At 49.0% G+C, this 10,915-nt stretch overlaps 1 long non-coding RNA gene across 3 annotated transcripts; it reads left to right on the top strand.

The window, feature by feature from the left end:
- The first annotated feature begins 4,596 nt into the window (after positions 1-4,596).
- On the top strand, positions 4,597-10,911 carry LOC118913076 (uncharacterized). 3 transcript variants are annotated; one of them, XR_008992920.1, is made up of 3 exons: positions 4,597-4,686; positions 5,357-5,522; positions 10,519-10,911. It is a non-coding gene; the product is annotated as an uncharacterized LOC118913076 (long non-coding RNA). The 3 variants fall into 3 exon arrangements; XR_008992919.1 differs by lacking the exon at positions 4,597-4,686 and adding an exon at positions 5,037-5,238; XR_005025071.2 differs by lacking the exon at positions 4,597-4,686 and adding an exon at positions 5,037-5,257.
- The last annotated feature ends 4 nt before the right edge of the window (positions 10,912-10,915 follow it).

Below are 10,915 nucleotides of genomic sequence, written 5' to 3'. Positions count from 1 at the left end.
ATGGTGAATGAACTAGAACAGATATGGCCCTGCTGGCAGGAATTCAAAGCTCATATACTTTCCTCAGACCTCTGACTTGAGTAATGAAAATTCAGCTGCTCTATCCAATTGGGAACCTGGTAAACAAGAGAGAGAAAGGTGAATAGGGAAAGGTAAATTGAATCATGAAGCAAATATCAAGTAGAGGTCAAAGCAGACGTCCAACCTGAGACTGGGGATACTCTCTCTTTCACAATAAGTTATTTCCTGCTGTCTTTCTGACAGGATTGAACTGAATTTGGGAAACAGAGGCGCTGCATGATAAGGGTCTGTGGGATCGATTATAGGACTAACTCCCAGAACCCCACCTGCTAACGAAGGGATGGTGTCTGCTCACTGGGGGTTTGCCTGGGTGTGAGTCCGATCATCTGCTGCTCGGCTCTGGTGTGTGTGATCCCACGATCCTGCACATTAGGTCTTGGCGCAGACAATCCAGCCATCTGCAGCCGCAGCCTCTGCAGATGTGGGGACACAGCAATTTTTACTTCTGGCTTCAGCCCAGACCGACGGGCTTCAGAGTGGGTCTGTCTGGGTCTGTACTCTTGTGCACAATGATTTTTCTCTTCAAACAATAGTGTCTCCCAGCCCAGAAACACCTCTGTTCTGGTGGAAAGCCTGTCAACCAGGAAGGAAATGTGTGTGAAAAGGGTCGGCATCCACTGTCCAATAACTAACATGCTGTCCCCGTGTTACAGAGGTGCAGATTCTGTGACCATGACCTGGGTCACTGAGCCGTTTCCCAGTTTGCCTCGGCCTCAGGAGTGGCATGTCTGCGGGCTCCCTAACTAGAATACTGATTATGCTGCGGATTTAGAGCAAAACGGAGACAGGCTTGGCCGGGGGCCCCTGGATGCTCTGAGACGGAGGAGCACTGGGTTCCGCCCTCCAGCTCTTTCCCAAGATGTCTGGGTCGTGGGCCCTCGTGGGACTGGCAGTCTGGGTGCGGTGACATGATGGCACATCAACAAGGAACCAAAGCTGATGCCAGGCCATGCTGGCAGAGTGTACACTGAGGGAGAGGGCAGGAGAGTAGCCTCGGAAGGTCGTGTGGGCTGGGCCCGTGGGAGGCGAGCTCCAGGGCCAGCACCCTGGGGCTCCATCCCAGCTTGGCCACCGTTAGTAGTGACCTGGAGCATTAACCTGACCTCTGTGTGCCTCAGTCCCTCACCTGCGAATGGAGGTGGCTGACAGTGAGCATGATGAGGATCAAGTTACTTGTATATGCAAAGCACTTGGAAGAGCATCTCGGTGCCCTGGTAGGTGTTATTGGCTAAACTGCAGATGCCCTTAGCCGGATCAGCGGGGCTTGCAGGAGTTCATGGGAATGAACAGTTCCGTCTTGTTGGCTGGGCAGAGAAGGCTTCATGGAGGAAGTAGGATCTGCTCAGGATTTGGGGATGGTAAGAGTTTGTTTGGTAGAGAAGACAAGGGGGGGTGTTCCTGGTACGGCAAACTATGAGCACAAAGGCGAGGAGGCCGTTTTGGGGGTAGGGGTTGGGCGGGAGCCCCCGGTGCCGCCTGGTCAGTACTGACAGTTGATTCTTTCTGGGGACAAGTGGGTCTGGGAGGGTCCTGAGGATGATTCACAAAGGCTGCAGCTGTCATGCCAAAGCCCTGACCGGCGGGAGTGGCAGCTGGGCTCACCTCTTGGAGAGAAGCAGCAGTTCTGGCTTTTGGAGAGAAGTGGGGGCCACTGAGAGTAAGGCTGAAGCCAGGTACAGCTGGGGGACAGGGAGGAGGCTCATCGAAGCGCTGTCATGGGGGCGGCAGGGCGGCCAAATGCCAGCTGGATAGTTTGAGGGCATCAAGGAAAAGCTGGAGACTCAGGTGTCTTCCTCACCAGCACGTCCCCTCCCGTCCCGGCTTGTCAGCTTGCTCCCCTAGCTGAGCCTTCCTGGGAGCCCACCTGAACCCCACTGCAGCCTGGGACCCCCACCGCCTAGACAGCTCCTCTCCTCCTACTCCAGTAGCCTTCTCGCTGCAGGACAGACACACATTCTCACCACCGTGTGTGGCCTCCACATAATGGCCATGTCCCCCCTGGTTCCTGGGCTCCTCCCCCAGACCCAGGCCCCCTCTTGGGGACAGGAAGGGAGCTGGAACCCCCATGAATGAAGCCCACACAGTGTTTGACCAGTTTCCTGGGGGGCGGTGGGCAATAAGTGGTCAGGAATGCTGGGCCAGGACCGGCCCTGGATTGTTCCCTGGAGAATAAGGGGTCTTGAAAATTAGATCCCAGAATATAATTATTGACTGAAATTACTGAGAACACAAAATTCAACATGAAATTACTATGTGGTAGTGGCTCTAGTCCTTGGCTGATTACAGATACCTGGCAACCCCAGAGGTTCCTATGAATCCCAGAGAGAAAACAGGTGCCTTATTAAAGCATCCTTTGAAAGGTTTGAATCTTTGGAAGGCAAGAACCAGGCCTGACGAGAAAAGTCCCTCAAAAGCCCCAAACATAGATGCTCTGGAGCAGCCCATGCAGCATGGTGGCTCACACGTGGGCACCACTCATGTGCTCTGTTGGCCTCTGTGGGTGACGGTTTTCCACTCAAGCAGTGGGGCTGTTCCTTAGGTAGATGAATGTAATTTGGATGAAATGTGGCTCTTCACAAACTTTAAGTACAAGAAGTCAAGGATTGACCAGGTCAGCTTGAATTAGCTTAAATAAGCAATCTGAACTCCTCACTGATGACTCCGAACCCCAAGAGCACTTGTACACACAAGGGTGTGATGACATGGGGCATTTCTGTCCCCTGACCCTCAGGAGTCAGTGGTTTAAGGCATAGCCATGCTTCATTAATCTTGGTTTTTCTTGGGATTAAAAATAAATTAAGTCGTGGACTTTGAGTATGTGGTCTCTAATGCCCTGAATGAATTTGTCTTAAAAGGAAGAGAAACTATCCAATAGGAATGGAGATTGACAAATGGCTGCATTGAATCCATCATTTAATCAACAGGGATACATACATTGGCAAGGTGATTAGCTCTACTAGAAGATCATGGCTATGACCAATTCTATTTAAGATCCAAATCAGGGTGGTAGAAAAGTGTGTTTCCCTGTTTGGCCTAACAGTTATACATGCACACATTTCATAGATTGGTGCAAAGAGAAGGTATCCAGGGAAAGGGGGATTTGCATCATTTATATTCCTTGAAAAATTGATGTCTGCTATATCCAAGACACACTTTTTAGCATTTTTGAGCACCCACACTCCAGACACACAGACACACAGAAATTCACACTTCAGACACACACACAGATACTTATATTCTGCTCTTAAGAAATTTTACATAGAAGCTTCTTTAATCTTTTGAACAAATAGATAATGTCAATTTAAAACACTTTAGTTTTGGGTTGGAAGGCAGTCTGTCTGTCCTTGGGAGACTAGCAAAGGCAAGAAGAAAATTGGTTCTAAGACCATCGATTAACATCTGTCTGCGCTCATGTCTGACACTCATGCATGCTAATAGCCACCACTCCTCTCCAAAACCCGCCCCACAGTCGTCTTGGATTATATAATAGACCTCAATAACTCTAAATGAGCTATTATATTCTGCCGTATAATTATATATTTAGGACACATGTATGGTTAAAAAAAGACACCCACAGAAAAACACTGAAACAAATTGCAGAGCAATTTCAGTGACTGATTATATTTAAGCTGTAGTGTGTCAGCTGTTCTCATATTTTTTTCAGTTCCCAAATCCGCTAGACAATATTCTGGAGCTATCAAGTGCTGGTCTTTATTTTTGAATCAAAGTCATTTTAGAAATGTGAAAGGCCTGCTTCCCTGATTTTTCTTCTTTGAGACTCAAAAAATATAAAACATGGCACCTCATTTATTTATCTTGGGTAAGTCTTTGTCTGCTTGTCCTATTCAAATAACAATACTAACAATAAAAATAAAAGCAATTGTCAATTACCGAGCTCCCAGTTTTTGCCAAGTACTGTGGGGTGTATTGCATATCACTGCACTTTAATCCCCATGACAAATTTAGGATGGCGCCATGGGCGGCGTGAAGGCTCCGGTGTTCCAGGTCTTGTTTAAGAACATGTGACTCGAGATAATAAAGTCAGGGTTAGAGCTGGGTTGGTCTGTCCATTCTCACTATTTTTAGCAATAATGTCAACTGATATATTTTCATTTTGGAAAGTGTTTTTTTCATATGGGATCTCACTGATCCTCGCAGCAAGCCTGTGTGTACGGGTTTGGGGGTCATTCCCATTTTATAGGGAACCTGAGGGTTGGAGAGGGTGTGCGGCGCCCAGGACAGTGCACCTCCCGGAAGGGCCTCGGTGCAGGGCACCAAGGCGGCGTGAGAACAGGGGCAGCTGACTCCCAGGGGGCGGGCAGCTGACTCCCAGGGGGCTGGCTGCAGCCCCACACGAGGATAGGACACGAGCGGACAAAGCGACCCAGACAGACGCACCGCCCACACACCAGGGGCTGCCCGCTCGCCCGGCGTGATGGCAAACGCGGGGCTCCCACCTGCCAGCCGCAGCCCCGGGCGCACCCGGAACCAGGCGGAGTAGGGGAGCTCGGGGTCCTCTCGGCGCCTCCCGCTGCCGAAGACCCGGGCGGGTCGTGGTGACCGCAGACACCGGGGGCCCCGCGCCGCCGGGAGGACGTCAGAAAAGTCAGTTGAATCTGCAGAAGAGCAGAAGGACACAGGGTGGATCTGTAAGCCCTGTTCAGTCACCTAGCAAGTGACTCCGTGTCAGTGTTTTTGGAGTCACATCTCAGGAAATGACTATTCATAATGGAAGTCCTGGCAACGTTTCTTCATGATCAGCAAACCGGGCTGAGGGCTCAGCTGCGGCCCTCTTGCAAGAGGCCTCTTAATTTATGAGTGATGTTAAATTATGCTGGCTGCTAGAAAGTCAGATATGGGAAGTGATACAATAAGTTACTGGGGATATGCTTCTTTTTCTTTTTTCATTTGACAGCCACAGGAAGTGGCCAGTAGCCAGCCCGTCTGAGGAGAAGGCATCTGATTGCGATGCTACGTGCGCAGTTTCCTGAGTGACTCCAGGGGCCTAACAGGAAAAGCCTGCTGGGCATGGGGGTGGGAAGGCAGGACCCGGGGACAGAGGCCCGGCGTCATTAGGGGTGACTGCCTTGGCGCCTCAGAAATGGGCATCTGCACGGCCCCAGATTGGTTTTCTTCAGGTCCCTGGGATGTTTCCAGGTTGGCTGGCCCTATTTAGGTTTGTCACAAGCTGTGAAAAAAATAGTTTGGAGTGTTTGGGAGCAAATTGTGCATAAAGGACTTAAAAATATCTAATTTCTTACTTTGTTTTTTCTAGAAAGAGCAATTTAACAAGTTGAGATCCTATGTGGCATTTCTGCATGAGGGCAGAGGCCAAGTGCAGATGACACAGCCCTTGTGCCCAGGATGGCTTGTGGCCTGCTCCTCTCCCTCCTGGCGCCCAGACTGAGGATAGCTGTGGGGACACTCCCAGGCCTTTGGGGGTAAGATAACCCAAGCCAAGGCGTGGGGACACCAGTGGGTAATGAGGGTCTGGGAAACCTGTTGTTCATCGAAGTGATCCCAGGGCTCATGGCAGTACATGTACCTTGAGAAAGAAGTTGTCATATTTTAATGAACACTGGGTCCTTTTGAGTTGATCTTAGCTAACTGAAGTCCCATACGGCAGGGCCCACCCAAGAGGTACTAAGCTGGTGTTACAGGACTGTTTTAGGGGAGTCCCCTCCCTTTCTTTCTGGGCCACATGGATAGACTGTGACTTACCCTTCCAGTTATATCTTTGGATTGATAGCTTCCTTTTCCAGCATGACCAGCCACTGTTCTTTGGCTTCCTGGAAATAAATATCTTTATGTTCATTAAGAAAATGTTATTTTTTAAAAAGTTAAGAAAAAGGACTTTGATGGAATGGTTCCTAAAATTTCTTGCACATTGGAATCATTTGGGGTCTTTATAATACATCCCTGCTTGGCTCCCACCAGAACCATTCTGATACGGTTGCTGTGTGGTGTTCACGTGGGCCTCAGGATTATTAGGAGCCCCAGAGTGACTGCAAATGTGCAGCCACGCTTGGGAACCGCCACTCTTGTCCTGCACTCCTCAAGATGGTCCTTGGTGTACGTGCTTAGAAATTCCTTAGCCAGCATTTCAGCTTTTCCATAGGTCTTCTTCCTCACTAGATACCCCTGTATTATCCAGAGCCGTAGGTCAGCATGGTATAGTGGTCCTGTGGGGCAGGTTGCGCAGCTCCAACTTCTCCAGGGAGTAACACAGCACAGGGTTGTTCCTCACTTATGTCCAGTGTGGGCCAGCAGGAGGCACTGCTCGTGTGGACCTTTGGGAACCCAGGTGGGCAAGGTGCTTCATTTTGACCTGTGCTTGCCCATCACCTCGATCAGAGAAAGGAGAACCAGCGAAGTCACAAGGGTTCTTAAAGGCTCAGCTGGAAATGACCTTTGATTCGGCTTCTTGTTTCACTGGGCAAAGAAAATCACATGGTTTTGCCTCATGTCCAAAGGGGCTTGGAAGCAAAATCTTATGTTCCTAGAAGAAGGAAAGCTGGAAATATTTGGAGAATAGCAACAACTACTCATAGACATCTAATTTGCATTCAAAATTATTTTAGTGTGGCTAATCCTTCAAGATCTTCTTTTGTCCTTACAATTTTGAGAATTAAGACATTAAATTTGTTACTTCAAAATGGAAATATTTTTTTGGCCTGGACCAAGGAGGGAAGGTACTTCTGATTTCCTCAGATCCTTTGGTGACTATTTTCTTAGTTTGGTTCCTGTTAGTAATGCATTTTTCCCCCCAAATAGTAAATCCTACTGGTGGGTCTGAAACAGCTTGTGATTTTTGTGCCTCATATATCAGTAGTCTGGGTGTTGGCAGTCTAGGGCTGGCCTTATGCCAATCAGGACTCAAGTTCCCCCTGAATTTCTGCTTGACACCATCCTTAGTATTTATGCTTCTGTCTTCATGCTTACTGACCCATGGTCACAGATGGTAGCTGCTCCTTCAGACTCCCAGTCCTAGACACAGGCAGAGCCAAGACCAGGGAAGGGGATGGAAAAGGCCCAGCACTTTCTCTTTGCAAGGCCTGGCCTTTTTATTTTGGAAAGGATCCTTCTCTGGGACTTGCACGTGCTATGGCCCGTGGGTCCCTGGAGCTGCAAAAACTTACCTATAAAAGAAGGCAAGGAAAATTGGGCTGTGGAAATGGATTTTGTGGGGCCAAGGGTAAACCACCTGAAGTGGGCTAAATTTGTGCTGGAAACTCCGAGTCTAGCCCGTGGGCTGTCTCTCTCAGAGGTCCATAAAACACCCAAGGTAATTTCCAATAACTTTGTGACCCTGGACATGGAGTCCAGGCTCTAAGTTAGGAAAACAGCTAAAATACTTTCTATCACAGCCTCCATTAGGTAACCTGGCAGGCTTTCCATGATTGACCCCCACCTAGTTTCCAGGTCATCATGAGCTATGCAGAGTTGGACCGATATTGCATTTCAAAAATGGGAAATGTCTGTACTGAAACAATACCGCTGATGACATTGTAGTTTGGAGAGTTTTTGTAGTAGAGCTGTAGAATCTCAAGGCCGGATGGAAAATGAGAAGTGGAGCCGTTAACGCTGAGCATCCCCTGCTGACGTGATACAGAGAGCTAAGACAATTTTCTAGTACTTCAGGCAAAAAGAGGAAGTGCTTGTGTTTCTGAGATGTGACCTTCTAGAGTCCTACGCTGTAGCTTTCCCTCGGCCACCAAAGATGTGTTGGGCTATTCCCGTATTTTCCCTGGACTATTGAGTTTTTCAATTTGGAGGAAAATGGTTCTCGGGAGTTAATGGCATTAAGATGTGGCCTGGGCTTTTGGCTGCTAGGTCTTCAGTGAAAGCAGATGGTCACAATGGTATTAAAAACTAAAGCAGTAAAGCTTTTAATTGAAAACAATTGGACCCTGCTGGATGGTAATTACCTTGGCTGCTTGCAAATAATATCCTGCCCTTGATGCCGTGAAAGCAAAGCTGAAACCGAGTGAACAGGATCTGCTCGATCTGCATCTAATAGGGGTGGAGCTCCCCAAACTAGGGGTCCCAAGAAAGAGAAACGAAGAGGAGAATGTGCCGTAGCAAGAATTGTAAAGACAAAGCATTCCTTTACCGAGCAACTGACGGGTCTAGTTTGCTCAGAGAAGACTGAAATTTCAGCCACCTGCAGGGAAAAATGATGTTGTACTTACTTCTGATTTTCTCAGTTAAAGATAGAGCCTAATGAGCAAGCTGTCTTCTTTGAATTAAGATATTTAATTTTTTAAGATATGTCTGCCATAAACTGCACCATGCCTGAGAAGTCAGAGGCGTAGGGAAGCCTAGGCTGAAGCGGAGCGCGAATATTCAGGGGACAGTGGTGTCATAATACTGAGGGAATCAGCGTGGGGGTCAGGTGCATGAGCAAATTTTGGCCAGAGGCTCATTTCTCCATCCAAATAACAGGCAGTCTGAGAATGGTCTTAGAAGGCCGTTGCCTCAGAGGATACCCCAGAAGCTACAACCTAAGATTCCACTCAGTGGACTCCCTGGGGGCCAGACGATTGCTCCCCTTTATGGGTGATTCTGTTGAAAAGCCCCAAGCCAGCCCCTTCTGCACCGTACACAGCATCGGGATGTCACTCCCAGTGGGCACTCCTGGGCATCCACATCTCACCTCCGTGAGGCTCAGCTTCACACAGACTTGGGACCAGTTAAGGCAGAGTCACTGCGACTTGGCAGTGGTCCTTGGGGCTGCTCACAGAGACTGCTCCCCGTGTCCCGGTAGGATCACTGTCTCCATGCCCTTTGAGGTCAGGTGTGACCACTGACTTCCGCTGACCAATGAGATGCAAGAGGCAGTGAAATCTGTCACTTCCGTAGGGCTTCAGTGATTCTAACGTCCTCTTTTCCTTTGCCTCTGTGGCGGGCCATGCTCTGGGTGGGGGCCGCACCACATCCCTGTGCCCTGAGCTCCCCTGGGAGGGCGAGCGCGCGCAAGCCTCGGTGGTGGTTACAGCAAACCGTGAGGGCCATGCGGGCTGAGTCTGTGCTGACCAGAGCCAGCTTGTTCCTGACGTGACGCCCACTTCACAGTCAGGCTCTGTTGGCGTGAGGACAGAGTGAAATGAGGCACGTGAGTGCAAATTCCTGAGCCGTTAAACCACCTCCTCAAAGCTCCTGTCGGGTGCCTGGTTTGGGCCCTGACCCCAGAGACCTCTGGTTTCCTCCTGCAGACCCTCCTTACCCCCACTCACTAGACTTGCTTTCCTGGCAGCACCGCTGTGCTAAAAGACTTTAGGCCAAAACAAAAACAAACCCAGCAAAATAGTATGGCTGTGTTCACACAAAATAGCTATGTAATCATGAATAAAGGTAAAGCATCTAATTTAGCTTCCAATATAGCATAATATTTTATAGAGCAAAAATGAAACACAAAAACCCAAATAAAAAAGGAAGGATGTGTTATAAAAATATTCCTTAAGAAAAATGTCTCTTAATTTCACCATGAAAACTCTGGCTTGGCTCTTTCCCTCGTAGGATATTCTCAGCTGCTCCCAGCTGTCTCGAGTGGTATGCCATTCCGTCGAGAGGGCATCACGCTTCTCCTCCTTACCCTTAATAAGGGCACAATTCCTTGGATTTCCCAGGTCTGAGTCTTTCCTGCTTTTTAGAGCAGCTAGCTGCTGTTCACTGCTGGCCCGCTCTCCTTCCCACAGCAGCCAGGATATTTTCTCTGTCGGATACTCTGTTGCCTTTCGTGGTCCTGGCTTGTGATGCCTTTCCCTTCCCAGGGGCTGGTGTGTTGAGGTGCTCGGTCCCTCCACCTCTGCAGGCAGGCCTCTCCTCTGCTCACCAAGGAGACAGCTGGTCTTGGCAGTTGTTGGTAGTAGGTGCTCTCTGGGGCCTGAGATCACCCACCTTGGTACTGGGGCCAAATTTTAGGAAATCCTTCCTTACACTGAAAACAATTTCTCCTGGTGGGCCCCCTTTTTGGGCTATGGGTCCTCAGAGAATAAGTCTCACCCCTCTTTGTGTGACACCTGTTGAAGTCTTTAAAGAGTGCTGTCTTTTTCCTCTGTGTTTGTCAGGTGCAGTTAACCATGTTTTCCATCTATTCTTCATGAAAGAGTATCTGGCCTCACAATTATTCCTTCACTTGTGTATGTAGTCATGACCCTTTAAGGATATGGCCTTCTGAACTTAAGCCCAGACTGTCAGTGTCTCATCAATAACAAGAAGTGACCTTAAAATGGGTGCCATAGAAATAGGTCCGTTAATGCAGCCCAGAGCACCCCATCTAGATCACAGTGGTTTTCAAACTCCTGGGTTCACTTCATTTTTTTTTTTCTTTCACTTAGTCTCGTTTCATGTCTTCTCATGTCGTATTTGATCTATTTTTCCTCCCTTTAATTTCTTCTCCTCCATTCCTTTCCTCCCTCTGTCTGGTCATCCAAGCTGTTGGGGCCCAGGTGGTGTGCCTACTGCTGCCGAAGGATGTCCTTCCCAGATGCCAAGGGAGACAAGCTACCCTGGGGATCTCCACTACCGAATTCAGGAGACTAAAGAGAGCCGTGGCTGACAGCGTGGGCAGCCACAGAGAGCAAACACTCTCCTCCCCCCTGTGCTAAAGCAGAGGCAAAGAAGGGCGGCAAGGTGCCGTGACGCTACAGCCCCGTGGCCGAGGAATGCAGACCACCTCCTGGAGCCCGAGGACATCCTTCTGCCCCCACAAACAGCATCCCACTTGGGGCAAGGGCAGCTCACGCTTTGAATACAATTTTTGAATCATTCCATTATTCCCATTTACTCAATTTTGGTGACAGTGTCAAAATTTGTGAATAAAGGGCTATAA

This window comes from Manis pentadactyla, chromosome 12, assembly GCF_030020395.1.
Source record: "Manis pentadactyla isolate mManPen7 chromosome 12, mManPen7.hap1, whole genome shotgun sequence".
NCBI classification, from domain to species: Eukaryota; Metazoa; Chordata; class Mammalia; order Pholidota; family Manidae; genus Manis; species Manis pentadactyla.
Note: the sequence above shows the minus strand (reverse complement) of the source record. Positions and strands in the feature narration are given on the sequence as shown.